The sequence below is a fragment of the Lissotriton vulgaris genome, chromosome 1_1, assembly GCF_964263255.1.
Source record: "Lissotriton vulgaris chromosome 1_1, aLisVul1.2, whole genome shotgun sequence".
In the NCBI taxonomy this organism is placed as follows: domain Eukaryota; kingdom Metazoa; phylum Chordata; class Amphibia; order Caudata; family Salamandridae; genus Lissotriton; species Lissotriton vulgaris.
Window position 1 is genome coordinate 225,871,389 of NC_141685.1, and position 21,780 is coordinate 225,893,168.

Here is a 21,780-nt window from a genome sequence, read left to right on the forward strand (position 1 = left end):
CTTCTGGAAAAAGCCAAGATAGAGAACAGAGACTCCTGGAGATGCCGGGGATTGAACCCGGGGCCTCATACATGCGAAGCATGCGCTCTACCACTGAGCTACATCCCCTCGACTGCACTCTAACGTTTTGCTGGATGCAAGGAGACTCTGAAGCCCATGGACTGCAAAGTCTCGATTTGAGACTAGAATGTAAAGTGTCAGGCTTGGAATTGCTCACACCTCACGTGTGAACTGTCTTCATGGAGCATATATTTAGTGCAATCAGGGATCGATTCTCCGGCAGGGCTTTTATTTGCTCAGTTTGGAATGCAAAACTTCTCAGGATTCCCAAAAATGTGACAACTATTGGTCTACTTTCCTGCTTGCTCAGCCTTTCGGGAGATGATTCCATTGGATATTCCCTCTTGCCCATCGGTATACATTCAAATTGAAGGCAAGTCATAGTGTGATTGGCTGCCAAGCAGCTACCTTTGGAGCAGTGCAATTGGAAGTCTGCCAAGGGCATACATATATTAATGCAATGCTTTGGTATTAGTTCTGATCAGCAGGTTTCCTTGACTGTTCTTCACACCTCCCCTAGCGACGACTATGTCATCCATTCCCTTTGAAAGCAGATAGAGTACGCTTCTTTTCCGGTATTTATCGAAGCTCTGGGAATTTTTCATAGTCAATGGAAGGTATTGTTGATTCAAAGCAAAAGCCATGGAAATTAAACCACAAAATCCTTCGAGCCGGATTTGAACCAGCGACCTAAGGATGCCTGAATTTATGCTACAGTCCTCCGCTCTACCAACTGAGCTATCGAAGGAGTAGTGGCAAACTTCCGTAGCACCAAAATTATCTCTCGCTCAAGAAAGGTTGTGGAGGGTGGGGACCAGGAGCAGACAGATGCACATCATCAATATTACCTGCCACTCCCCCTCAAAGTTACCAGAAAAGTAAGAGTCTCTGCTTTCGAGGAAGAACCCTTACCAATGACCAAGAGGGCTGCCACAGATTTCTATCCTAAATGTATTAAGATTGCCAAGATTAATCATCACTTTGATGGCTTAAACAAGTAAGATTCTTCTGTTGTATAAGCATCAAAAATGAGATAGCCCCATTTCATGGGTTTTTTCAAGGCAAACGTCTCACAGTTTAAGTGGGGTTGGTATCCCAGTTGCATGACATATCTCTTCCTTAATACTGATAGCCAGCCTTGTTTTCTGCCAAAATCCGAGACAAGCATGGCAAAAGTCTGGAGATGCCGGGGATTGAACCCGGGGCCTCATACATGCAAAGCATGCGCTCTACCACTGAGCTACATCCCCATGTCTGCCAAGTTTTACTGGCTGCCAAGTCAACCCATTTGACACTGCAGCATAAAGTCTCAGCCAGGAAAATCCTTAAGCCTCGTACCTGGAATATCTTCATGGTCTATAGTCCTATTTAGAGATGCTTGTGTGCAGCCTTCTTAGCGCAGTAGGCAGCGCGTTAGTCTCATAATCTGAAGGTCCTGAGTTCGATCCTCAGAGAGGGCATTTATTTCCTCCTTTTGGCAAGCAAAATTCTCAGATTTTCTTGAAAAGTGGAAACTATGCCTACTCCAAACACATTTTTCAAAGCAAACAATTTAAGCGGGGTTCTGACCCCCAACTGCCGGAGAAACCTCTACTTTCCACAAGATGGCAGGCTAGCCTTCTGGAAAAAGCCAAGATAGAGAACAGAGACTCCTGGAGATGCCGGGGATTGAACCCGGGGCCTCATACATGCGAAGCATGCGCTCTACCACTGAGCTACATCCCCTCGACTGCACTCTAACGTTTTGCTGGATGCAAGGAGACTCTGAAGCCCATGGACTGCAAAGTCTCGATTTGAGACTAGAATGTAAAGTGTCAGGCTTGGAATTGCTCACACCTCACGTGTGAACTGTCTTCATGGAGCATATATTTAGTGCAATCAGGGATCGATTCTCCGGCAGGGCTTTTATTTGCTCAGTTTGGAATGCAAAACTTCTCAGGATTCCCAAAAATGTGACAACTATTGGTCTACTTTCCTGCTTGCTCAGCCTTTCGGGAGATGATTCCATTGGATATTCCCTCTTGCCCATCGGTATACATTCAAATTGAAGGCAAGTCATAGTGTGATTGGCTGCCAAGCAGCTACCTTTGGAGCAGTGCAATTGGAAGTCTGCCAAGGGCATACATATATTAATGCAATGCTTTGGTATTAGTTCTGATCAGCAGGTTTCCTTGACTGTTCTTCACACCTCCCCTAGCGACGACTATGTCATCCATTCCCTTTGAAAGCAGATAGAGTACGCTTCTTTTCCGGTATTTATCGAAGCTCTGGGAATTTTTCATAGTCAATGGAAGGTATTGTTGATTCAAAGCAAAAGCCATGGAAATTAAACCACAAAATCCTTCGAGCCGGATTTGAACCAGCGACCTAAGGATGCCTGAATTTATGCTACAGTCCTCCGCTCTACCAACTGAGCTATCGAAGGAGTAGTGGCAAACTTCCGTAGCACCAAAATTATCTCTCGCTCAAGAAAGGTTGTGGAGGGTGGGGACCAGGAGCAGACAGATGCACATCATCAATATTACCTGCCACTCCCCCTCAAAGTTACCAGAAAAGTAAGAGTCTCTGCTTTCGAGGAAGAACCCTTACCAATGACCAAGAGGGCTGCCACAGATTTCTATCCTAAATGTATTAAGATTGCCAAGATTAATCATCACTTTGATGGCTTAAACAAGTAAGATTCTTCTGTTGTATAAGCATCAAAAATGAGATAGCCCCATTTCATGGGTTTTTTCAAGGCAAACGTCTCACAGTTTAAGTGGGGTTGGTATCCCAGTTGCATGACATATCTCTTCCTTAATACTGATAGCCAGCCTTGTTTTCTGCCAAAATCCGAGACAAGCATGGCAAAAGTCTGGAGATGCCGGGGATTGAACCCGGGGCCTCATACATGCAAAGCATGCGCTCTACCACTGATCTACATCCCCATGTCTGCCAAGTTTTACTGGCTGCCAAGTCAACCCATTTGACACTGCAGCATAAAGTCTCAGCCAGGAAAATCCTTAAGCCTCGTACCTGGAATATCTTCATGGTCTATAGTCCTATTTAGAGATGCTTGTGTGCAGCCTTCTTAGCGCAGTAGGCAGCGCGTCAGTCTCATAATCTGAAGGTCCTGAGTTCGATCCTCAGAGAGGGCATTTCTTTCCTCCTTTTGGCAAGCAAAATTCTCAGATTTTCTTGAAAAGTGGAAACTATGCCTACTCCAAACACATTTTTCAAAGCAAACAATTTAAGCGGGGTTCTGACCCCCAACTGCCCGAGAAACCTCTACTTTCCACAAGATGGCAGGCTAGCCTTCTGGAAAAAGCCAAGATAGAGAACAGAGACTCCTGGAGATGCCGGGGATTGAACCCGGGGCCTCATACATGCGAAGCATGCGCTCTACCACTGAGCTACATCCCCTCGACTGCACTCTAACGTTTTGCTGGATGCAAGGAGACTCTGAAGCCCATGGACTGCAAAGTCTCGATTTGAGACTAGAATGTAAAGTGTCAGGCTTGGAATTGCTCACACCTCACGTGTGAACTGTCTTCATGGAGCATATATTTAGTGCAATCAGGGATCGATTCTCCGGCAGGGCTTTTATTTGCTCAGTTTGGAATGCAAAACTTCTCAGGATTCCCAAAAATGTGACAACTATTGGTCTACTTTCCTGCTTGCTCAGCCTTTCGGGAGATGATTCCATTGGATATTCCCTCTTGCCCATCGGTATACATTCAAATTGAAGGCAAGTCATAGTGTGATTGGCTGCCAAGCAGCTACCTTTGGAGCAGTGCAATTGGAAGTCTGCCAAGGGCATACATATATTAATGCAATGCTTTGGTATTAGTTCTGATCAGCAGGTTTCCTTGACTGTTCTTCACACCTCCCCTAGCGACGACTATGTCATCCATTCCCTTTGAAAGCAGATAGAGTACGCTTCTTTTCCGGTATTTATCGAAGCTCTGGGAATTTTTCATAGTCAATGGAAGGTATTGTTGATTCAAAGCAAAAGCCATGGAAATTAAACCACAAAATCCTTCGAGCCGGATTTGAACCAGCGACCTAAGGATGCCTGAATTTATGCTACAGTCCTCCGCTCTACCAACTGAGCTATCGAAGGAGTAGTGGCAAACTTCCGTAGCACCAAAATTATCTCTCGCTCAAGAAAGGTTGTGGAGGGTGGGGACCAGGAGCAGACAGATGCACATCATCAATATTACCTGCCACTCCCCCTCAAAGTTACCAGAAAAGTAAGAGTCTCTGCTTTCGAGGAAGAACCCTTACCAATGACCAAGAGGGCTGCCACAGATTTCTATCCTAAATGTATTAAGATTGCCAAGATTAATCATCACTTTGATGGCTTAAACAAGTAAGATTCTTCTGTTGTATAAGCATCAAAAATGAGATAGCCCCATTTCATGGGTTTTTTCAAGGCAAACGTCTCACAGTTTAAGTGGGGTTGGTATCCCAGTTGCATGACATATCTCTTCCTTAATACTGATAGCCAGCCTTGTTTTCTGCCAAAATCCGAGACAAGCATGGCAAAAGTCTGGAGATGCCGGGGATTGAACCCGGGGCCTCATACATGCAAAGCATGCGCTCTACCACTGAGCTACATCCCCATGTCTGCCAAGTTTTACTGGCTGCCAAGTCAACCCATTTGACACTGCAGCATAAAGTCTCAGCCAGGAAAATCCTTAAGCCTCGTACCTGGAATATCTTCATGGTCTATAGTCCTATTTAGAGATGCTTGTGTGCAGCCTTCTTAGCGCAGTAGGCAGCGCGTCAGTCTCATAATCTGAAGGTCCTGAGTTCGATCCTCAGAGAGGGCATTTCTTTCCTCCTTTTGGCAAGCAAAATTCTCAGATTTTCTTGAAAAGTGGAAACTATGCCTACTCCAAACACATTTTTCAAAGCAAACAATTTAAGCGGGGTTCTGACCCCCAACTGCCCGAGAAACCTCTACTTTCCACAAGATGGCAGGCTAGCCTTCTGGAAAAAGCCAAGATAGAGAACAGAGACTCCTGGAGATGCCGGGGATTGAACCCGGGGCCTCATACATGCGAAGCATGCGCTCTACCACTGAGCTACATCCCCTCGACTGCACTCTAACGTTTTGCTGGATGCAAGGAGACTCTGAAGCCCATGGACTGCAAAGTCTCGATTTGAGACTAGAATGTAAAGTGTCAGGCTTGGAATTGCTCACACCTCACGTGTGAACTGTCTTCATGGAGCATATATTTAGTGCAATCAGGGATCGATTCTCCGGCAGGGCTTTTATTTGCTCAGTTTGGAATGCAAAACTTCTCAGGATTCCCAAAAATGTGACAACTATTGGTCTACTTTCCTGCTTGCTCAGCCTTTCGGGAGATGATTCCATTGGATATTCCCTCTTGCCCATCGGTATACATTCAAATTGAAGGCAAGTCATAGTGTGATTGGCTGCCAAGCAGCTACCTTTGGAGCAGTGCAATTGGAAGTCTGCCAAGGGCATACATATATTAATGCAATGCTTTGGTATTAGTTCTGATCAGCAGGTTTCCTTGACTGTTCTTCACACCTCCCCTAGCGACGACTATGTCATCCATTCCCTTTGAAAGCAGATAGAGTACGCTTCTTTTCCGGTATTTATCGAAGCTCTGGGAATTTTTCATAGTCAATGGAAGGTATTGTTGATTCAAAGCAAAAGCCATGGAAATTAAACCACAAAATCCTTCGAGCCGGATTTGAACCAGCGACCTAAGGATGCCTGAATTTATGCTACAGTCCTCCGCTCTACCAACTGAGCTATCGAAGGAGTAGTGGCAAACTTCCGTAGCACCAAAATTATCTCTCGCTCAAGAAAGGTTGTGGAGGGTGGGGACCAGGAGCAGACAGATGCACATCATCAATATTACCTGCCACTCCCCCTCAAAGTTACCAGAAAAGTAAGAGTCTCTGCTTTCGAGGAAGAACCCTTACCAATGACCAAGAGGGCTGCCACAGATTTCTATCCTAAATGTATTAAGATTGCCAAGATTAATCATCACTTTGATGGCTTAAACAAGTAAGATTCTTCTGTTGTATAAGCATCAAAAATGAGATAGCCCCATTTCATGGGTTTTTTCAAGGCAAACGTCTCACAGTTTAAGTGGGGTTGGTATCCCAGTTGCATGACATATCTCTTCCTTAATACTGATAGCCAGCCTTGTTTTCTGCCAAAATCCGAGACAAGCATGGCAAAAGTCTGGAGATGCCGGGGATTGAACCCGGGGCCTCATACATGCAAAGCATGCGCTCTACCACTGAGCTACATCCCCATGTCTGCCAAGTTTTACTGGCTGCCAAGTCAACCCATTTGACACTGCAGCATAAAGTCTCAGCCAGGAAAATCCTTAAGCCTCGTACCTGGAATATCTTCATGGTCTATAGTCCTATTTAGAGATGCTTGTGTGCAGCCTTCTTAGCGCAGTAGGCAGCGCGTCAGTCTCATAATCTGAAGGTCCTGAGTTCGATCCTCAGAGAGGGCATTTCTTTCCTCCTTTTGGCAAGCAAAATTCTCAGATTTTCTTGAAAAGTGGAAACTATGCCTACTCCAAACACATTTTTCAAAGCAAACAATTTAAGCGGGGTTCTGACCCCCAACTGCCCGAGAAACCTCTACTTTCCACAAGATGGCAGGCTAGCCTTCTGGAAAAAGCCAAGATAGAGAACAGAGACTCCTGGAGATGCCGGGGATTGAACCCGGGGCCTCATACATGCGAAGCATGCGCTCTACCACTGAGCTACATCCCCTCGACTGCACTCTAACGTTTTGCTGGATGCAAGGAGACTCTGAAGCCCATGGACTGCAAAGTCTCGATTTGAGACTAGAATGTAAAGTGTCAGGCTTGGAATTGCTCACACCTCACGTGTGAACTGTCTTCATGGAGCATATATTTAGTGCAATCAGGGATCGATTCTCCGGCAGGGCTTTTATTTGCTCAGTTTGGAATGCAAAACTTCTCAGGATTCCCAAAAATGTGACAACTATTGGTCTACTTTCCTGCTTGCTCAGCCTTTCGGGAGATGATTCCATTGGATATTCCCTCTTGCCCATCGGTATACATTCAAATTGAAGGCAAGTCATAGTGTGATTGGCTGCCAAGCAGCTACCTTTGGAGCAGTGCAATTGGAAGTCTGCCAAGGGCATACATATATTAATGCAATGCTTTGGTATTAGTTCTGATCAGCAGGTTTCCTTGACTGTTCTTCACACCTCCCCTAGCGACGACTATGTCATCCATTCCCTTTGAAAGCAGATAGAGTACGCTTCTTTTCCGGTATTTATCGAAGCTCTGGGAATTTTTCATAGTCAATGGAAGGTATTGTTGATTCAAAGCAAAAGCCATGGAAATTAAACCACAAAATCCTTCGAGCCGGATTTGAACCAGCGACCTAAGGATGCCTGAATTTATGCTACAGTCCTCCGCTCTACCAACTGAGCTATCGAAGGAGTAGTGGCAAACTTCCGTAGCACCAAAATTATCTCTCGCTCAAGAAAGGTTGTGGAGGGTGGGGACCAGGAGCAGACAGATGCACATCATCAATATTACCTGCCACTCCCCCTCAAAGTTACCAGAAAAGTAAGAGTCTCTGCTTTCGAGGAAGAACCCTTACCAATGACCAAGAGGGCTGCCACAGATTTCTATCCTAAATGTATTAAGATTGCCAAGATTAATCATCACTTTGATGGCTTAAACAAGTAAGATTCTTCTGTTGTATAAGCATCAAAAATGAGATAGCCCCATTTCATGGGTTTTTTCAAGGCAAACGTCTCACAGTTTAAGTGGGGTTGGTATCCCAGTTGCATGACATATCTCTTCCTTAATACTGATAGCCAGCCTTGTTTTCTGCCAAAATCCGAGACAAGCATGGCAAAAGTCTGGAGATGCCGGGGATTGAACCCGGGGCCTCATACATGCAAAGCATGCGCTCTACCACTGAGCTACATCCCCATGTCTGCCAAGTTTTACTGGCTGCCAAGTCAACCCATTTGACACTGCAGCATAAAGTCTCAGCCAGGAAAATCCTTAAGCCTCGTACCTGGAATATCTTCATGGTCTATAGTCCTATTTAGAGATGCTTGTGTGCAGCCTTCTTAGCGCAGTAGGCAGCGCGTTAGTCTCATAATCTGAAGGTCCTGAGTTCGATCCTCAGAGAGGGCATTTATTTCCTCCTTTTGGCAAGCAAAATTCTCAGATTTTCTTGAAAAGTGGAAACTATGCCTACTCCAAACACATTTTTCAAAGCAAACAATTTAAGCGGGGTTCTGACCCCCAACTGCCGGAGAAACCTCTACTTTCCACAAGATGGCAGGCTAGCCTTCTGGAAAAAGCCAAGATAGAGAACAGAGACTCCTGGAGATGCCGGGGATTGAACCCGGGGCCTCATACATGCGAAGCATGCGCTCTACCACTGAGCTACATCCCCTCGACTGCACTCTAACGTTTTGCTGGATGCAAGGAGACTCTGAAGCCCATGGACTGCAAAGTCTCGATTTGAGACTAGAATGTAAAGTGTCAGGCTTGGAATTGCTCACACCTCACGTGTGAACTGTCTTCATGGAGCATATATTTAGTGCAATCAGGGATCGATTCTCCGGCAGGGCTTTTATTTGCTCAGTTTGGAATGCAAAACTTCTCAGGATTCCCAAAAATGTGACAACTATTGGTCTACTTTCCTGCTTGCTCAGCCTTTCGGGAGATGATTCCATTGGATATTCCCTCTTGCCCATCGGTATACATTCAAATTGAAGGCAAGTCATAGTGTGATTGGCTGCCAAGCAGCTACCTTTGGAGCAGTGCAATTGGAAGTCTGCCAAGGGCATACATATATTAATGCAATGCTTTGGTATTAGTTCTGATCAGCAGGTTTCCTTGACTGTTCTTCACACCTCCCCTAGCGACGACTATGTCATCCATTCCCTTTGAAAGCAGATAGAGTACGCTTCTTTTCCGGTATTTATCGAAGCTCTGGGAATTTTTCATAGTCAATGGAAGGTATTGTTGATTCAAAGCAAAAGCCATGGAAATTAAACCACAAAATCCTTCGAGCCGGATTTGAACCAGCGACCTAAGGATGCCTGAATTTATGCTACAGTCCTCCGCTCTACCAACTGAGCTATCGAAGGAGTAGTGGCAAACTTCCGTAGCACCAAAATTATCTCTCGCTCAAGAAAGGTTGTGGAGGGTGGGGACCAGGAGCAGACAGATGCACATCATCAATATTACCTGCCACTCCCCCTCAAAGTTACCAGAAAAGTAAGAGTCTCTGCTTTCGAGGAAGAACCCTTACCAATGACCAAGAGGGCTGCCACAGATTTCTATCCTAAATGTATTAAGATTGCCAAGATTAATCATCACTTTGATGGCTTAAACAAGTAAGATTCTTCTGTTGTATAAGCATCAAAAATGAGATAGCCCCATTTCATGGGTTTTTTCAAGGCAAACGTCTCACAGTTTAAGTGGGGTTGGTATCCCAGTTGCATGACATATCTCTTCCTTAATACTGATAGCCAGCCTTGTTTTCTGCCAAAATCCGAGACAAGCATGGCAAAAGTCTGGAGATGCCGGGGATTGAACCCGGGGCCTCATACATGCAAAGCATGCGCTCTACCACTGATCTACATCCCCATGTCTGCCAAGTTTTACTGGCTGCCAAGTCAACCCATTTGACACTGCAGCATAAAGTCTCAGCCAGGAAAATCCTTAAGCCTCGTACCTGGAATATCTTCATGGTCTATAGTCCTATTTAGAGATGCTTGTGTGCAGCCTTCTTAGCGCAGTAGGCAGCGCGTCAGTCTCATAATCTGAAGGTCCTGAGTTCGATCCTCAGAGAGGGCATTTCTTTCCTCCTTTTGGCAAGCAAAATTCTCAGATTTTCTTGAAAAGTGGAAACTATGCCTACTCCAAACACATTTTTCAAAGCAAACAATTTAAGCGGGGTTCTGACCCCCAACTGCCCGAGAAACCTCTACTTTCCACAAGATGGCAGGCTAGCCTTCTGGAAAAAGCCAAGATAGAGAACAGAGACTCCTGGAGATGCCGGGGATTGAACCCGGGGCCTCATACATGCGAAGCATGCGCTCTACCACTGAGCTACATCCCCTCGACTGCACTCTAACGTTTTGCTGGATGCAAGGAGACTCTGAAGCCCATGGACTGCAAAGTCTCGATTTGAGACTAGAATGTAAAGTGTCAGGCTTGGAATTGCTCACACCTCACGTGTGAACTGTCTTCATGGAGCATATATTTAGTGCAATCAGGGATCGATTCTCCGGCAGGGCTTTTATTTGCTCAGTTTGGAATGCAAAACTTCTCAGGATTCCCAAAAATGTGACAACTATTGGTCTACTTTCCTGCTTGCTCAGCCTTTCGGGAGATGATTCCATTGGATATTCCCTCTTGCCCATCGGTATACATTCAAATTGAAGGCAAGTCATAGTGTGATTGGCTGCCAAGCAGCTACCTTTGGAGCAGTGCAATTGGAAGTCTGCCAAGGGCATACATATATTAATGCAATGCTTTGGTATTAGTTCTGATCAGCAGGTTTCCTTGACTGTTCTTCACACCTCCCCTAGCGACGACTATGTCATCCATTCCCTTTGAAAGCAGATAGAGTACGCTTCTTTTCCGGTATTTATCGAAGCTCTGGGAATTTTTCATAGTCAATGGAAGGTATTGTTGATTCAAAGCAAAAGCCATGGAAATTAAACCACAAAATCCTTCGAGCCGGATTTGAACCAGCGACCTAAGGATGCCTGAATTTATGCTACAGTCCTCCGCTCTACCAACTGAGCTATCGAAGGAGTAGTGGCAAACTTCCGTAGCACCAAAATTATCTCTCGCTCAAGAAAGGTTGTGGAGGGTGGGGACCAGGAGCAGACAGATGCACATCATCAATATTACCTGCCACTCCCCCTCAAAGTTACCAGAAAAGTAAGAGTCTCTGCTTTCGAGGAAGAACCCTTACCAATGACCAAGAGGGCTGCCACAGATTTCTATCCTAAATGTATTAAGATTGCCAAGATTAATCATCACTTTGATGGCTTAAACAAGTAAGATTCTTCTGTTGTATAAGCATCAAAAATGAGATAGCCCCATTTCATGGGTTTTTTCAAGGCAAACGTCTCACAGTTTAAGTGGGGTTGGTATCCCAGTTGCATGACATATCTCTTCCTTAATACTGATAGCCAGCCTTGTTTTCTGCCAAAATCCGAGACAAGCATGGCAAAAGTCTGGAGATGCCGGGGATTGAACCCGGGGCCTCATACATGCAAAGCATGCGCTCTACCACTGAGCTACATCCCCATGTCTGCCAAGTTTTACTGGCTGCCAAGTCAACCCATTTGACACTGCAGCATAAAGTCTCAGCCAGGAAAATCCTTAAGCCTCGTACCTGGAATATCTTCATGGTCTATAGTCCTATTTAGAGATGCTTGTGTGCAGCCTTCTTAGCGCAGTAGGCAGCGCGTCAGTCTCATAATCTGAAGGTCCTGAGTTCGATCCTCAGAGAGGGCATTTCTTTCCTCCTTTTGGCAAGCAAAATTCTCAGATTTTCTTGAAAAGTGGAAACTATGCCTACTCCAAACACATTTTTCAAAGCAAACAATTTAAGCGGGGTTCTGACCCCCAACTGCCCGAGAAACCTCTACTTTCCACAAGATGGCAGGCTAGCCTTCTGGAAAAAGCCAAGATAGAGAACAGAGACTCCTGGAGATGCCGGGGATTGAACCCGGGGCCTCATACATGCGAAGCATGCGCTCTACCACTGAGCTACATCCCCTCGACTGCACTCTAACGTTTTGCTGGATGCAAGGAGACTCTGAAGCCCATGGACTGCAAAGTCTCGATTTGAGACTAGAATGTAAAGTGTCAGGCTTGGAATTGCTCACACCTCACGTGTGAACTGTCTTCATGGAGCATATATTTAGTGCAATCAGGGATCGATTCTCCGGCAGGGCTTTTATTTGCTCAGTTTGGAATGCAAAACTTCTCAGGATTCCCAAAAATGTGACAACTATTGGTCTACTTTCCTGCTTGCTCAGCCTTTCGGGAGATGATTCCATTGGATATTCCCTCTTGCCCATCGGTATACATTCAAATTGAAGGCAAGTCATAGTGTGATTGGCTGCCAAGCAGCTACCTTTGGAGCAGTGCAATTGGAAGTCTGCCAAGGGCATACATATATTAATGCAATGCTTTGGTATTAGTTCTGATCAGCAGGTTTCCTTGACTGTTCTTCACACCTCCCCTAGCGACGACTATGTCATCCATTCCCTTTGAAAGCAGATAGAGTACGCTTCTTTTCCGGTATTTATCGAAGCTCTGGGAATTTTTCATAGTCAATGGAAGGTATTGTTGATTCAAAGCAAAAGCCATGGAAATTAAACCACAAAATCCTTCGAGCCGGATTTGAACCAGCGACCTAAGGATGCCTGAATTTATGCTACAGTCCTCCGCTCTACCAACTGAGCTATCGAAGGAGTAGTGGCAAACTTCCGTAGCACCAAAATTATCTCTCGCTCAAGAAAGGTTGTGGAGGGTGGGGACCAGGAGCAGACAGATGCACATCATCAATATTACCTGCCACTCCCCCTCAAAGTTACCAGAAAAGTAAGAGTCTCTGCTTTCGAGGAAGAACCCTTACCAATGACCAAGAGGGCTGCCACAGATTTCTATCCTAAATGTATTAAGATTGCCAAGATTAATCATCACTTTGATGGCTTAAACAAGTAAGATTCTTCTGTTGTATAAGCATCAAAAATGAGATTGCCCCATTTCATGGGTTTTTTCAAGGCAAACGTCTCACAGTTTAAGTGGGGTTGGTATCCCAGTTGCATGACATATCTCTTCCTTAATACTGATAGCCAGCCTTGTTTTCTGCCAAAATCCGAGACAAGCATGGCAAAAGTCTGGAGATGCCGGGGATTGAACCCGGGGCCTCATACATGCAAAGCATGCGCTCTACCACAGAGCTACATCCCCATGTCTGCCAAGTTTTACTGGCTGCCAAGTCAACCCATTTGACACTGCAGCATAAAGTCTCAGCCAGGAAAATCCTTAAGCCTCGTACCTGGAATATCTTCATGGTCTATAGTCCTATTTAGAGATGCTTGTGTGCAGCCTTCTTAGCGCAGTAGGCAGCGCGTCAGTCTCATAATCTGAAGGTCCTGAGTTCGATCCTCAGAGAGGGCATTTATTTCCTCCTTTTGGCAAGCAAAATTCTCAGATTTTCTTGAAAAGTGGAAACTATGCCTACTCCAAACACATTTTTCAAAGCAAACAATTTAAGCGGGGTTCTGACCCCCAACTGCCCGAGAAACCTCTACTTTCCACAAGATGGCAGGCTAGCCTTCTGGAAAAAGCCAAGATAGAGAACAGAGACTCCTGGAGATGCCGGGGATTGAACCCGGGGCCTCATACATGCGAAGCATGCGCTCTACCACTGAGCTACATCCCCTCGACTGCACTCTAACGTTTTGCTGGATGCAAGGAGACTCTGAAGCCCATGGACTGCAAAGTCTCGATTTGAGACTAGAATGTAAAGTGTCAGGCTTGGAATTGCTCACACCTCACGTGTGAACTGTCTTCATGGAGCATATATTTAGTGCAATCAGGGATCGATTCTCCGGCAGGGCTTTTATTTGCTCAGTTTGGAATGCAAAACTTCTCAGGATTCCCAAAAATGTGACAACTATTGGTCTACTTTCCTGCTTGCTCAGCCTTTCGGGAGATGATTCCATTGGATATTCCCTCTTGCCCATCGGTATACATTCAAATTGAAGGCAAGTCATAGTGTGATTGGCTGCCAAGCAGCTACCTTTGGAGCAGTGCAATTGGAAGTCTGCCAAGGGCATACATATATTAATGCAATGCTTTGGTATTAGTTCTGATCAGCAGGTTTCCTTGACTGTTCTTCACACCTCCCCTAGCGACGACTATGTCATCCATTCCCTTTGAAAGCAGATAGAGTACGCTTCTTTTCCGGTATTTATCGAAGCTCTGGGAATTTTTCATAGTCAATGGAAGGTATTGTTGATTCAAAGCAAAAGCCATGGAAATTAAACCACAAAATCCTTCGAGCCGGATTTGAACCAGCGACCTAAGGATGCCTGAATTTATGCTACAGTCCTCCGCTCTACCAACTGAGCTATCGAAGGAGTAGTGGCAAACTTCCGTAGCACCAAAATTATCTCTCGCTCAAGAAAGGTTGTGGAGGGTGGGGACCAGGAGCAGACAGATGCACATCATCAATATTACCTGCCACTCCCCCTCAAAGTTACCAGAAAAGTAAGAGTCTCTGCTTTCGAGGAAGAACCCTTACCAATGACCAAGAGGGCTGCCACAGATTTCTATCCTAAATGTATTAAGATTGCCAAGATTAATCATCACTTTGATGGCTTAAACAAGTAAGATTCTTCTGTTGTATAAGCATCAAAAATGAGATAGCCCCATTTCATGGGTTTTTTCAAGGCAAACGTCTCACAGTTTAAGTGGGGTTGGTATCCCAGTTGCATGACATATCTCTTCCTTAATACTGATAGCCAGCCTTGTTTTCTGCCAAAATCCGAGACAAGCATGGCAAAAGTCTGGAGATGCCGGGGATTGAACCCGGGGCCTCATACATGCAAAGCATGCGCTCTACCACTGAGCTACATCCCCATGTCTGCCAAGTTTTACTGGCTGCCAAGTCAACCCATTTGACACTGCAGCATAAAGTCTCAGCCAGGAAAATCCTTAAGCCTCGTACCTGGAATATCTTCATGGTCTATAGTCCTATTTAGAGATGCTTGTGTGCAGCCTTCTTAGCGCAGTAGGCAGCGCGTCAGTCTCATAATCTGAAGGTCCTGAGTTCGATCCTCAGAGAGGGCATTTATTTCCTCCTTTTGGCAAGCAAAATTCTCAGATTTTCTTGAAAAGTGGAAACTATGCCTACTCCAAACACATTTTTCAAAGCAAACAATTTAAGCGGGGTTCTGACCCCCAACTGCCCGAGAAACCTCTACTTTCCACAAGATGGCAGGCTAGCCTTCTGGAAAAAGCCAAGATAGAGAACAGAGACTCCTGGAGATGCCGGGGATTGAACCCGGGGCCTCATACATGCGAAGCATGCGCTCTACCACTGAGCTACATCCCCTCGACTGCACTCTAACGTTTTGCTGGATGCAAGGAGACTCTGAAGCCCATGGACTGCAAAGTCTCGATTTGAGACTAGAATGTAAAGTGTCAGGCTTGGAATTGCTCACACCTCACGTGTGAACTGTCTTCATGGAGCATATATTTAGTGCAATCAGGGATCGATTCTCCGGCAGGGCTTTTATTTGCTCAGTTTGGAATGCAAAACTTCTCAGGATTCCCAAAAATGTGACAACTATTGGTCTACTTTCCTGCTTGCTCAGCCTTTCGGGAGATGATTCCATTGGATATTCCCTCTTGCCCATCGGTATACATTCAAATTGAAGGCAAGTCATAGTGTGATTGGCTGCCAAGCAGCTACCTTTGGAGCAGTGCAATTGGAAGTCTGCCAAGGGCATACATATATTAATGCAATGCTTTGGTATTAGTTCTGATCAGCAGGTTTCCTTGACTGTTCTTCACACCTCCCCTAGCGACGACTATGTCATCCATTCCCTTTGAAAGCAGATAGAGTACGCTTCTTTTCCGGTATTTATCGAAGCTCTGGGAATTTTTCATAGTCAATGGAAGGTATTGTTGATTCAAAGCAAAAGCCATGGAAATTAAACCACAAAATCCTTCGAGCCGGATTTGAACCAGCGACCTAAGGATGCCTGAATTTATGCTACAGTCCTCCGCTCTACCAACTGAGCTATCGAAGGAGTAGTGGCAAACTTCCGTAGCACCAAAATTATCTCTCGCTCAAGAAAGGTTGTGGAGGGTGGGGACCAGGAGCAGACAGATGCACATCATCAATATTACCTGCCACTCCCCCTCAAAGTTACCAGAAAAGTAAGAGTCTCTGCTTTCGAGGAAGAACCCTTACCAATGACCAAGAGGGCTGCCACAGATTTCTATCCTAAATGTATTAAGATTGCCAAGATTAATCATCACTTTGATGGCTTAAACAAGTAAGATTCTTCTGTTGTATAAGCATCAAAAATGAGATAGCCCCATTTCATGGGTTTTTTCAAGGCAAACGTCTCACAGTTTAAGTGGGGTTGGTATCCCAGTTGCATGACATATCTCTTCCTTAATACTGATAGCCAGCCTTGTTTTCTGCCAAAATCCGAGACAAGCATGGCAAAAGTCTGGAGATGCCGGGGATTGAACCCGGGGCCTCATACATGCAAAGCATGCGCTCTACCACTGAGCTACATCCCCATGTCTGCCAAGTTTTACTGGCTGCCAAGTCAACCCATTTGACACTGCAGCATAAAGTCTCAGCCAGGAAAATCCTTAAGCCTCGTACCTGGAATATCTTCATGGTCTATAGTCCTATTTAGAGATGCTTGTGTGCAGCCTTCTTAGCGCAGTAGGCAGCGCGTCAGTCTCATAATCTGAAGGTCCTGAGTTCGATCCTCAGAGAGGGCATTTCTTTCCTCCTTTTGGCAAGCAAAATTCTCAGATTTTCTTGAAAAGTGGAAACTATGCCTACTCCAAACACATTTTTCAAAGCAAACAATTTAAGCGGGGTTCTGACCCCCAACTGCCCGAGAAACCTCTACTTTCCACAAGATGGCAGGCTAGCCTTCTGGAAAAAGCCAAGATAGAGAACAGAGACTCCTGGAGATGCCGGGGATTGAACCCGGGGCCTCATACATGCGAAGCATGCGCTCTACCACTGAGCTACATCCCCTCGACTGCACTCTAACGTTTTGCTGGATGCAAGGAGACTCTGAAGCCCATGGACTGCAAAGTCTCGATTTGAGACTAGAATGTAAAGTGTCAGGCTTGGAATTGCTCACACCTCACGTGTGAACTGTCTTCATGGAGCATATATTTAGTGCAATCAGGGATCGATTCTCCGGCAGGGCTTTTATTTGCTCAGTTTGGAATGCAAAACTTCTCAGGATTCCCAAAAATGTGACAACTATTGGTCTACTTTCCTGCTTGCTCAGCCTTTCGGGAGATGATTCCATTGGATATTCCCTCTTGCCCATCGGTATACATTCAAATTGAAGGCAAGTCATAGTGTGATTGGCTGCCAAGCAGCTACCTTTGGAGCAGTGCAATTGGAAGTCTGCCAAGGGCATACATATATTAATGCAATGCTTTGGTATTAGTTCTGATCAGCAGGTTTCCTTGACTGTTCTTCACACCTCCCCTAGCGACGACTATGTCATCCATTCCCTTTGAAAGCAGATAGAGTACGCTTCTTTTCCGGTATTTATCGAAGCTCTGGGAATTTTTCATAGTCAATGGAAGGTATTGTTGATTCAAAGCAAAAGCCATGGAAATTAAACCACAAAATCCTTCGAGCCGGATTTGAACCAGCGACCTAAGGATGCCTGAATTTATGCTACAGTCCTCCGCTCTACCAACTGAGCTATCGAAGGAGTAGTGGCAAACTTCCGTAGCACCAAAATTATCTCTCGCTCAAGAAAGGTTGTGGAGGGTGGGGACCAGGAGCAGACAGATGCACATCATCAATATTACCTGCCACTCCCCCTCAAAGTTACCAGAAAAGTAAGAGTCTCTGCTTTCGAGGAAGAACCCTTACCAATGACCAAGAGGGCTGCCACAGATTTCTATCCTAAATGTATTAAGATTGCCAAGATTAATCATCACTTTGATGGCTTAAACAAGTAAGATTCTTCTGTTGTATAAGCATCAAAAATGAGATTGCCCCATTTCATGGGTTTTTTCAAGGCAAACGTCTCACAGTTTAAGTGGGGTTGGTATCCCAGTTGCATGACATATCTCTTCCTTAATACTGATAGCCAGCCTTGTTTTCTGCCAAAATCCGAGACAAGCATGGCAAAAGTCTGGAGATGCCGGGGATTGAACCCGGGGCCTCATACATGCAAAGCATGCGCTCTACCACAGAGCTACATCCCCATGTCTGCCAAGTTTTACTGGCTGCCAAGTCAACCCATTTGACACTGCAGCATAAAGTCTCAGCCAGGAAAATCCTTAAGCCTCGTACCTGGAATATCTTCATGGTCTATAGTCCTATTTAGAGATGCTTGTGTGCAGCCTTCTTAGCGCAGTAGGCAGCGCGTCAGTCTCATAATCTGAAGGTCCTGAGTTCGATCCTCAGAGAGGGCATTTATTTCCTCCTTTTGGCAAGCAAAATTCTCAGATTTTCTTGAAAAGTGGAAACTATGCCTACTCCAAACACATTTTTCAAAGCAAACAATTTAAGCGGGGTTCTGACCCCCAACTGCCCGAGAAACCTCTACTTTCCACAAGATGGCAGGCTAGCCTTCTGGAAAAAGCCAAGATAGAGAACAGAGACTCCTGGAGATGCCGGGGATTGAACCCGGGGCCTCATACATGCGAAGCATGCGCTCTACCACTGAGCTACATCCCCTCGACTGCACTCTAACGTTTTGCTGGATGCAAGGAGACTCTGAAGCCCATGGACTGCAAAGTCTCGATTTGAGACTAGAATGTAAAGTGTCAGGCTTGGAATTGCTCACACCTCACGTGTGAACTGTCTTCATGGAGCATATATTTAGTGCAATCAGGGATCGATTCTCCGGCAGGGCTTTTATTTGCTCAGTTTGGAATGCAAAACTTCTCAGGATTCCCAAAAATGTGACAACTATTGGTCTACTTTCCTGCTTGCTCAGCCTTTCGGGAGATGATTCCATTGGATATTCCCTCTTGCCCATCGGTATACATTCAAATTGAAGGCAAGTCATAGTGTGATTGGCTGCCAAGCAGCTACCTTTGGAGCAGTGCAATTGGAAGTCTGCCAAGGGCATACATATATTAATGCAATGCTTTGGTATTAGTTCTGATCAGCAGGTTTCCTTGACTGTTCTTCACACCTCCCCTAGCGACGACTATGTCATCCATTCCCTTTGAAAGCAGATAGAGTACGCTTCTTTTCCGGTATTTATCGAAGCTCTGGGAATTTTTCATAGTCAATGGAAGGTATTGTTGATTCAAAGCAAAAGCCATGGAAATTAAACCACAAAATCCTTCGAGCCGGATTTGAACCAGCGACCTAAGGATGCCTGAATTTATGCTACAGTCCTCCGCTCTACCAACTGAGCTATCGAAGGAGTAGTGGCAAACTTCCGTAGCACCAAAATTATCTCTCGCTCAAGAAAGGTTGTGGAGGGTGGGGACCAGGAGCAGACAGATGCACATCATCAATATTACCTGCCACTCCCCCTCAAAGTTACCAGAAAAGTAAGAGTCTCTGCTTTCGAGGAAGAACCCTTACCAATGACCAAGAGGGCTGCCACAGATTTCTATCCTAAATGTATTAAGATTGCCAAGATTAATCATCACTTTGATGGCTTAAACAAGTAAGATTCTTCTGTTGTATAAGCATCAAAAATGAGATAGCCCCATTTCATGGGTTTTTTCAAGGCAAACGTCTCACAGTTTAAGTGGGGTTGGTATCCCAGTTGCATGACATATCTCTTCCTTAATACTGATAGCCAGCCTTGTTTTCTGCCAAAATCCGAGACAAGCATGGCAAAAGTCTGGAGATGCCGGGGATTGAACCCGGGGCCTCATACATGCAAAGCATGCGCTCTACCACTGAGCTACATCCCCATGTCTGCCAAGTTTTACTGGCTGCCAAGTCAACCCATTTGACACTGCAGCATAAAGTCTCAGCCAGGAAAATCCTTAAGCCTCGTACCTGGAATATCTTCATGGTCTATAGTCCTATTTAGAGATGCTTGTGTGCAGCCTTCTTAGCGCAGTAGGCAGCGCGTCAGTCTCATAATCTGAAGGTCCTGAGTTCGATCCTCAGAGAGGGTATTTCTTTCCTCCTTTTGGCAAGCAAAATTCTCAGATTTTCTTGAAAAGTGGAAACTATGCCTACTCCAAACACATTTTTCAAAGCAAACAATTTAAGCGGGGTTCTGACCCCCAACTGCCCGAGAAACCTCTACTTTCCACAAGATGGCAGGCTAGCCTTCTGGAAAAAGCCAAGATAGAGAACAGAGACTCCTGGAGATGCCGGGGATTGAACCCGGGGCCTCATACATGCGAAGCATGCGCTCTACCACTGAGCTACATCCCCTCGACTGCACTTTAACGTTTTGCTGGATGCAAGGAGACTCTGAAGCCCATGGACTGCAAAGTCTCGATTTGAGACTAGAATGTAAAGTGTCAGGCTTGGAATTGCTCACACCTCACGTGTGAACTGTCTTCATGGAGCATATATTTAGTGCAATCAGGGATCGATTCTCCGGCAGGGCTTTTATTTGCTCAGTTTGGAATGCAAAACTTCTCAGGATTCCCAAAAATGTGACAACTATTGGTCTACTTTCCTGCTTGCTCAGCCTTTCGGGAGATGATTCCATTGGATATTCCCTCTTGCCCATCGGTATACATTCAAATTGAAGGCAAGTCATAGTGTGATTGGCTGCCAAGCAGCTACCTTTGGAGCAGTGCAATTGGAAGTCTGCCAAGGGCATACATATATTAATGCAATGCTTTGGTATTAGTTCTGATCAGCAGGTTTCCTTGACTGTTCTTCACACCTCCCCTAGCGACGACTATGTCATCCATTCCCTTTGAAAGCAGATAGAGTACGCTTCTTTTCCGGTATTTATCGAAGCTCTGGGAATTTTTCATAGTCAATGGAAGGTATTGTTGATTCAAAGCAAAAGCCATGGAAATTAAACCACAAAATCCTTCGAGCCGGATTTGAACCAGCGACCTAAGGATGCCTGAATTTATGCTACAGTCCTCCGCTCTACCAACTGAGCTATCGAAGGAGTAGTGGGAAACTTCCGTAGCACCAAAATTATATCTCGCTCAAGAAAGGTTGTGGAGGGTGGGGACCAGGAGCAGACAGATGCACATCATCAATATTACCTGCCACTCCCCCTCAAAGTTACCAGAAAAGTAAGAGTCTCTGCTTTCGAGGAAGAACCCTTACCAATGACCAAGAGGGCTGCCACAGATTTCTATCCTAAATGTATTAAGATTGCCAAGATTAATCATCACTTTGATGGCTTAAACAAGTAAGATTCTTCTGTTGTATAAGCATCAAAAATGAGATAGCCCCATTTCATGGGTTTTTTCAAGGCAAACGTCTCACAGTTTAAGTGGGGTTGGTATCCCAGTTGCATGACATATCTCTTCCTTAATACTGATAGCCAGCCTTGTTTTCTGCCAAAATCCGAGACAAGCATGGCAAAAGTCTGGAGATGCCGGGGATTGAACCCGGGGCCTCATACATGCAAAGCATGCGCTCTACCACTGAGCTACATCCCCATGTCTGCCAAGTTTTACTGGCTGCCAAGTCAACCCATTTGACACTGCAGCATAAAGTCTCAGCCAGGAAAATCCTTAAGCCTCGTACCTGGAATATCTTCATGGTCTATAGTCCTATTTAGAGATGCTTGTGTGCAGCCTTCTTAGCGCAGTAGGCAGCGCGTCAGTCTCATAATCTGAAGGTCCTGAGTTCGATCCTCAGAGAGGGCATTTCTTTCCTCCTTTTGGCAAGCAAAATTCTCAGATTTTCTTGAAAAGTGGAAACTATGCCTACTCCAAACACATTTTTCAAAGCAAACAATTTAAGCGGGGTTCTGACCCCCAACTGCCCGAGAAACCTCTACTT

General features: G+C 45.3%; 52 non-coding genes across 52 annotated transcripts; 13 read left to right on the forward strand and 39 right to left on the reverse strand.

Moving 5' to 3' along the window:
• Positions 1–36: 36 nt before the first annotated feature.
• TRNAA-CGC (transfer RNA alanine (anticodon CGC)) lies at positions 37–108 on the reverse strand. The gene has a single exon. It is a non-coding gene; the product is annotated as a tRNA-Ala (tRNA).
• Positions 109–722: 614 nt separating this feature from the next.
• TRNAY-GUA (transfer RNA tyrosine (anticodon GUA)) lies at positions 723–808 on the reverse strand. Its single transcript is given in 2 exon segments — positions 723–758; positions 772–808. It is a non-coding gene; the product is annotated as a tRNA-Tyr (tRNA).
• Positions 809–1,238: 430 nt separating this feature from the next.
• On the reverse strand, positions 1,239–1,310 carry TRNAA-UGC (transfer RNA alanine (anticodon UGC)). The gene has a single exon. It is a non-coding gene; the product is annotated as a tRNA-Ala (tRNA).
• Positions 1,311–1,447: 137 nt separating this feature from the next.
• On the forward strand, positions 1,448–1,520 carry TRNAM-CAU (transfer RNA methionine (anticodon CAU)). Its single transcript has one exon. It is a non-coding gene; the product is annotated as a tRNA-Met (tRNA).
• Positions 1,521–1,713: 193 nt separating this feature from the next.
• Positions 1,714–1,785, reverse strand: TRNAA-CGC (transfer RNA alanine (anticodon CGC)). The gene has a single exon. It is a non-coding gene; the product is annotated as a tRNA-Ala (tRNA).
• Positions 1,786–2,399: 614 nt separating this feature from the next.
• TRNAY-GUA (transfer RNA tyrosine (anticodon GUA)) lies at positions 2,400–2,485 on the reverse strand. Its single transcript is given in 2 exon segments — positions 2,400–2,435; positions 2,449–2,485. It is a non-coding gene; the product is annotated as a tRNA-Tyr (tRNA).
• A 430-nt stretch (positions 2,486–2,915) lies between these two features.
• Positions 2,916–2,987, reverse strand: TRNAA-UGC (transfer RNA alanine (anticodon UGC)). The gene has a single exon. It is a non-coding gene; the product is annotated as a tRNA-Ala (tRNA).
• A 137-nt stretch (positions 2,988–3,124) lies between these two features.
• TRNAM-CAU (transfer RNA methionine (anticodon CAU)) lies at positions 3,125–3,197 on the forward strand. Its single transcript has one exon. It is a non-coding gene; the product is annotated as a tRNA-Met (tRNA).
• Positions 3,198–3,390: 193 nt separating this feature from the next.
• Positions 3,391–3,462, reverse strand: TRNAA-CGC (transfer RNA alanine (anticodon CGC)). Its single transcript has one exon. It is a non-coding gene; the product is annotated as a tRNA-Ala (tRNA).
• A 614-nt stretch (positions 3,463–4,076) lies between these two features.
• On the reverse strand, positions 4,077–4,162 carry TRNAY-GUA (transfer RNA tyrosine (anticodon GUA)). The gene is given in 2 exon segments: positions 4,077–4,112; positions 4,126–4,162. It is a non-coding gene; the product is annotated as a tRNA-Tyr (tRNA).
• A 430-nt stretch (positions 4,163–4,592) lies between these two features.
• On the reverse strand, positions 4,593–4,664 carry TRNAA-UGC (transfer RNA alanine (anticodon UGC)). Its single transcript has one exon. It is a non-coding gene; the product is annotated as a tRNA-Ala (tRNA).
• Positions 4,665–4,801: 137 nt separating this feature from the next.
• On the forward strand, positions 4,802–4,874 carry TRNAM-CAU (transfer RNA methionine (anticodon CAU)). Its single transcript has one exon. It is a non-coding gene; the product is annotated as a tRNA-Met (tRNA).
• Positions 4,875–5,067: 193 nt separating this feature from the next.
• On the reverse strand, positions 5,068–5,139 carry TRNAA-CGC (transfer RNA alanine (anticodon CGC)). Its single transcript has one exon. It is a non-coding gene; the product is annotated as a tRNA-Ala (tRNA).
• A 614-nt stretch (positions 5,140–5,753) lies between these two features.
• Positions 5,754–5,839, reverse strand: TRNAY-GUA (transfer RNA tyrosine (anticodon GUA)). Its single transcript is given in 2 exon segments — positions 5,754–5,789; positions 5,803–5,839. It is a non-coding gene; the product is annotated as a tRNA-Tyr (tRNA).
• A 430-nt stretch (positions 5,840–6,269) lies between these two features.
• TRNAA-UGC (transfer RNA alanine (anticodon UGC)) lies at positions 6,270–6,341 on the reverse strand. Its single transcript has one exon. It is a non-coding gene; the product is annotated as a tRNA-Ala (tRNA).
• A 137-nt stretch (positions 6,342–6,478) lies between these two features.
• On the forward strand, positions 6,479–6,551 carry TRNAM-CAU (transfer RNA methionine (anticodon CAU)). The gene has a single exon. It is a non-coding gene; the product is annotated as a tRNA-Met (tRNA).
• A 193-nt stretch (positions 6,552–6,744) lies between these two features.
• Positions 6,745–6,816, reverse strand: TRNAA-CGC (transfer RNA alanine (anticodon CGC)). Its single transcript has one exon. It is a non-coding gene; the product is annotated as a tRNA-Ala (tRNA).
• Positions 6,817–7,430: 614 nt separating this feature from the next.
• TRNAY-GUA (transfer RNA tyrosine (anticodon GUA)) lies at positions 7,431–7,516 on the reverse strand. The gene is given in 2 exon segments: positions 7,431–7,466; positions 7,480–7,516. It is a non-coding gene; the product is annotated as a tRNA-Tyr (tRNA).
• A 430-nt stretch (positions 7,517–7,946) lies between these two features.
• TRNAA-UGC (transfer RNA alanine (anticodon UGC)) lies at positions 7,947–8,018 on the reverse strand. Its single transcript has one exon. It is a non-coding gene; the product is annotated as a tRNA-Ala (tRNA).
• A 137-nt stretch (positions 8,019–8,155) lies between these two features.
• Positions 8,156–8,228, forward strand: TRNAM-CAU (transfer RNA methionine (anticodon CAU)). Its single transcript has one exon. It is a non-coding gene; the product is annotated as a tRNA-Met (tRNA).
• A 193-nt stretch (positions 8,229–8,421) lies between these two features.
• TRNAA-CGC (transfer RNA alanine (anticodon CGC)) lies at positions 8,422–8,493 on the reverse strand. Its single transcript has one exon. It is a non-coding gene; the product is annotated as a tRNA-Ala (tRNA).
• Positions 8,494–9,107: 614 nt separating this feature from the next.
• On the reverse strand, positions 9,108–9,193 carry TRNAY-GUA (transfer RNA tyrosine (anticodon GUA)). Its single transcript is given in 2 exon segments — positions 9,108–9,143; positions 9,157–9,193. It is a non-coding gene; the product is annotated as a tRNA-Tyr (tRNA).
• A 430-nt stretch (positions 9,194–9,623) lies between these two features.
• Positions 9,624–9,695, reverse strand: TRNAA-UGC (transfer RNA alanine (anticodon UGC)). Its single transcript has one exon. It is a non-coding gene; the product is annotated as a tRNA-Ala (tRNA).
• A 137-nt stretch (positions 9,696–9,832) lies between these two features.
• Positions 9,833–9,905, forward strand: TRNAM-CAU (transfer RNA methionine (anticodon CAU)). Its single transcript has one exon. It is a non-coding gene; the product is annotated as a tRNA-Met (tRNA).
• Positions 9,906–10,098: 193 nt separating this feature from the next.
• TRNAA-CGC (transfer RNA alanine (anticodon CGC)) lies at positions 10,099–10,170 on the reverse strand. The gene has a single exon. It is a non-coding gene; the product is annotated as a tRNA-Ala (tRNA).
• Positions 10,171–10,784: 614 nt separating this feature from the next.
• Positions 10,785–10,870, reverse strand: TRNAY-GUA (transfer RNA tyrosine (anticodon GUA)). Its single transcript is given in 2 exon segments — positions 10,785–10,820; positions 10,834–10,870. It is a non-coding gene; the product is annotated as a tRNA-Tyr (tRNA).
• A 430-nt stretch (positions 10,871–11,300) lies between these two features.
• Positions 11,301–11,372, reverse strand: TRNAA-UGC (transfer RNA alanine (anticodon UGC)). The gene has a single exon. It is a non-coding gene; the product is annotated as a tRNA-Ala (tRNA).
• Positions 11,373–11,509: 137 nt separating this feature from the next.
• On the forward strand, positions 11,510–11,582 carry TRNAM-CAU (transfer RNA methionine (anticodon CAU)). The gene has a single exon. It is a non-coding gene; the product is annotated as a tRNA-Met (tRNA).
• Positions 11,583–11,775: 193 nt separating this feature from the next.
• On the reverse strand, positions 11,776–11,847 carry TRNAA-CGC (transfer RNA alanine (anticodon CGC)). Its single transcript has one exon. It is a non-coding gene; the product is annotated as a tRNA-Ala (tRNA).
• A 614-nt stretch (positions 11,848–12,461) lies between these two features.
• TRNAY-GUA (transfer RNA tyrosine (anticodon GUA)) lies at positions 12,462–12,547 on the reverse strand. Its single transcript is given in 2 exon segments — positions 12,462–12,497; positions 12,511–12,547. It is a non-coding gene; the product is annotated as a tRNA-Tyr (tRNA).
• Positions 12,548–12,977: 430 nt separating this feature from the next.
• On the reverse strand, positions 12,978–13,049 carry TRNAA-UGC (transfer RNA alanine (anticodon UGC)). Its single transcript has one exon. It is a non-coding gene; the product is annotated as a tRNA-Ala (tRNA).
• Positions 13,050–13,186: 137 nt separating this feature from the next.
• TRNAM-CAU (transfer RNA methionine (anticodon CAU)) lies at positions 13,187–13,259 on the forward strand. Its single transcript has one exon. It is a non-coding gene; the product is annotated as a tRNA-Met (tRNA).
• Positions 13,260–13,452: 193 nt separating this feature from the next.
• On the reverse strand, positions 13,453–13,524 carry TRNAA-CGC (transfer RNA alanine (anticodon CGC)). The gene has a single exon. It is a non-coding gene; the product is annotated as a tRNA-Ala (tRNA).
• Positions 13,525–14,138: 614 nt separating this feature from the next.
• On the reverse strand, positions 14,139–14,224 carry TRNAY-GUA (transfer RNA tyrosine (anticodon GUA)). Its single transcript is given in 2 exon segments — positions 14,139–14,174; positions 14,188–14,224. It is a non-coding gene; the product is annotated as a tRNA-Tyr (tRNA).
• Positions 14,225–14,654: 430 nt separating this feature from the next.
• TRNAA-UGC (transfer RNA alanine (anticodon UGC)) lies at positions 14,655–14,726 on the reverse strand. Its single transcript has one exon. It is a non-coding gene; the product is annotated as a tRNA-Ala (tRNA).
• A 137-nt stretch (positions 14,727–14,863) lies between these two features.
• TRNAM-CAU (transfer RNA methionine (anticodon CAU)) lies at positions 14,864–14,936 on the forward strand. The gene has a single exon. It is a non-coding gene; the product is annotated as a tRNA-Met (tRNA).
• A 193-nt stretch (positions 14,937–15,129) lies between these two features.
• On the reverse strand, positions 15,130–15,201 carry TRNAA-CGC (transfer RNA alanine (anticodon CGC)). Its single transcript has one exon. It is a non-coding gene; the product is annotated as a tRNA-Ala (tRNA).
• A 614-nt stretch (positions 15,202–15,815) lies between these two features.
• On the reverse strand, positions 15,816–15,901 carry TRNAY-GUA (transfer RNA tyrosine (anticodon GUA)). Its single transcript is given in 2 exon segments — positions 15,816–15,851; positions 15,865–15,901. It is a non-coding gene; the product is annotated as a tRNA-Tyr (tRNA).
• A 430-nt stretch (positions 15,902–16,331) lies between these two features.
• Positions 16,332–16,403, reverse strand: TRNAA-UGC (transfer RNA alanine (anticodon UGC)). The gene has a single exon. It is a non-coding gene; the product is annotated as a tRNA-Ala (tRNA).
• A 137-nt stretch (positions 16,404–16,540) lies between these two features.
• Positions 16,541–16,613, forward strand: TRNAM-CAU (transfer RNA methionine (anticodon CAU)). The gene has a single exon. It is a non-coding gene; the product is annotated as a tRNA-Met (tRNA).
• Positions 16,614–16,806: 193 nt separating this feature from the next.
• TRNAA-CGC (transfer RNA alanine (anticodon CGC)) lies at positions 16,807–16,878 on the reverse strand. The gene has a single exon. It is a non-coding gene; the product is annotated as a tRNA-Ala (tRNA).
• A 614-nt stretch (positions 16,879–17,492) lies between these two features.
• On the reverse strand, positions 17,493–17,578 carry TRNAY-GUA (transfer RNA tyrosine (anticodon GUA)). The gene is given in 2 exon segments: positions 17,493–17,528; positions 17,542–17,578. It is a non-coding gene; the product is annotated as a tRNA-Tyr (tRNA).
• Positions 17,579–18,008: 430 nt separating this feature from the next.
• Positions 18,009–18,080, reverse strand: TRNAA-UGC (transfer RNA alanine (anticodon UGC)). The gene has a single exon. It is a non-coding gene; the product is annotated as a tRNA-Ala (tRNA).
• Positions 18,081–18,217: 137 nt separating this feature from the next.
• Positions 18,218–18,290, forward strand: TRNAM-CAU (transfer RNA methionine (anticodon CAU)). The gene has a single exon. It is a non-coding gene; the product is annotated as a tRNA-Met (tRNA).
• A 193-nt stretch (positions 18,291–18,483) lies between these two features.
• On the reverse strand, positions 18,484–18,555 carry TRNAA-CGC (transfer RNA alanine (anticodon CGC)). Its single transcript has one exon. It is a non-coding gene; the product is annotated as a tRNA-Ala (tRNA).
• A 614-nt stretch (positions 18,556–19,169) lies between these two features.
• Positions 19,170–19,255, reverse strand: TRNAY-GUA (transfer RNA tyrosine (anticodon GUA)). Its single transcript is given in 2 exon segments — positions 19,170–19,205; positions 19,219–19,255. It is a non-coding gene; the product is annotated as a tRNA-Tyr (tRNA).
• A 430-nt stretch (positions 19,256–19,685) lies between these two features.
• On the reverse strand, positions 19,686–19,757 carry TRNAA-UGC (transfer RNA alanine (anticodon UGC)). Its single transcript has one exon. It is a non-coding gene; the product is annotated as a tRNA-Ala (tRNA).
• Positions 19,758–19,894: 137 nt separating this feature from the next.
• Positions 19,895–19,967, forward strand: TRNAM-CAU (transfer RNA methionine (anticodon CAU)). Its single transcript has one exon. It is a non-coding gene; the product is annotated as a tRNA-Met (tRNA).
• Positions 19,968–20,160: 193 nt separating this feature from the next.
• Positions 20,161–20,232, reverse strand: TRNAA-CGC (transfer RNA alanine (anticodon CGC)). The gene has a single exon. It is a non-coding gene; the product is annotated as a tRNA-Ala (tRNA).
• Positions 20,233–20,846: 614 nt separating this feature from the next.
• TRNAY-GUA (transfer RNA tyrosine (anticodon GUA)) lies at positions 20,847–20,932 on the reverse strand. Its single transcript is given in 2 exon segments — positions 20,847–20,882; positions 20,896–20,932. It is a non-coding gene; the product is annotated as a tRNA-Tyr (tRNA).
• A 430-nt stretch (positions 20,933–21,362) lies between these two features.
• TRNAA-UGC (transfer RNA alanine (anticodon UGC)) lies at positions 21,363–21,434 on the reverse strand. Its single transcript has one exon. It is a non-coding gene; the product is annotated as a tRNA-Ala (tRNA).
• Positions 21,435–21,571: 137 nt separating this feature from the next.
• Positions 21,572–21,644, forward strand: TRNAM-CAU (transfer RNA methionine (anticodon CAU)). The gene has a single exon. It is a non-coding gene; the product is annotated as a tRNA-Met (tRNA).
• The last annotated feature ends 136 nt before the right edge of the window (positions 21,645–21,780 follow it).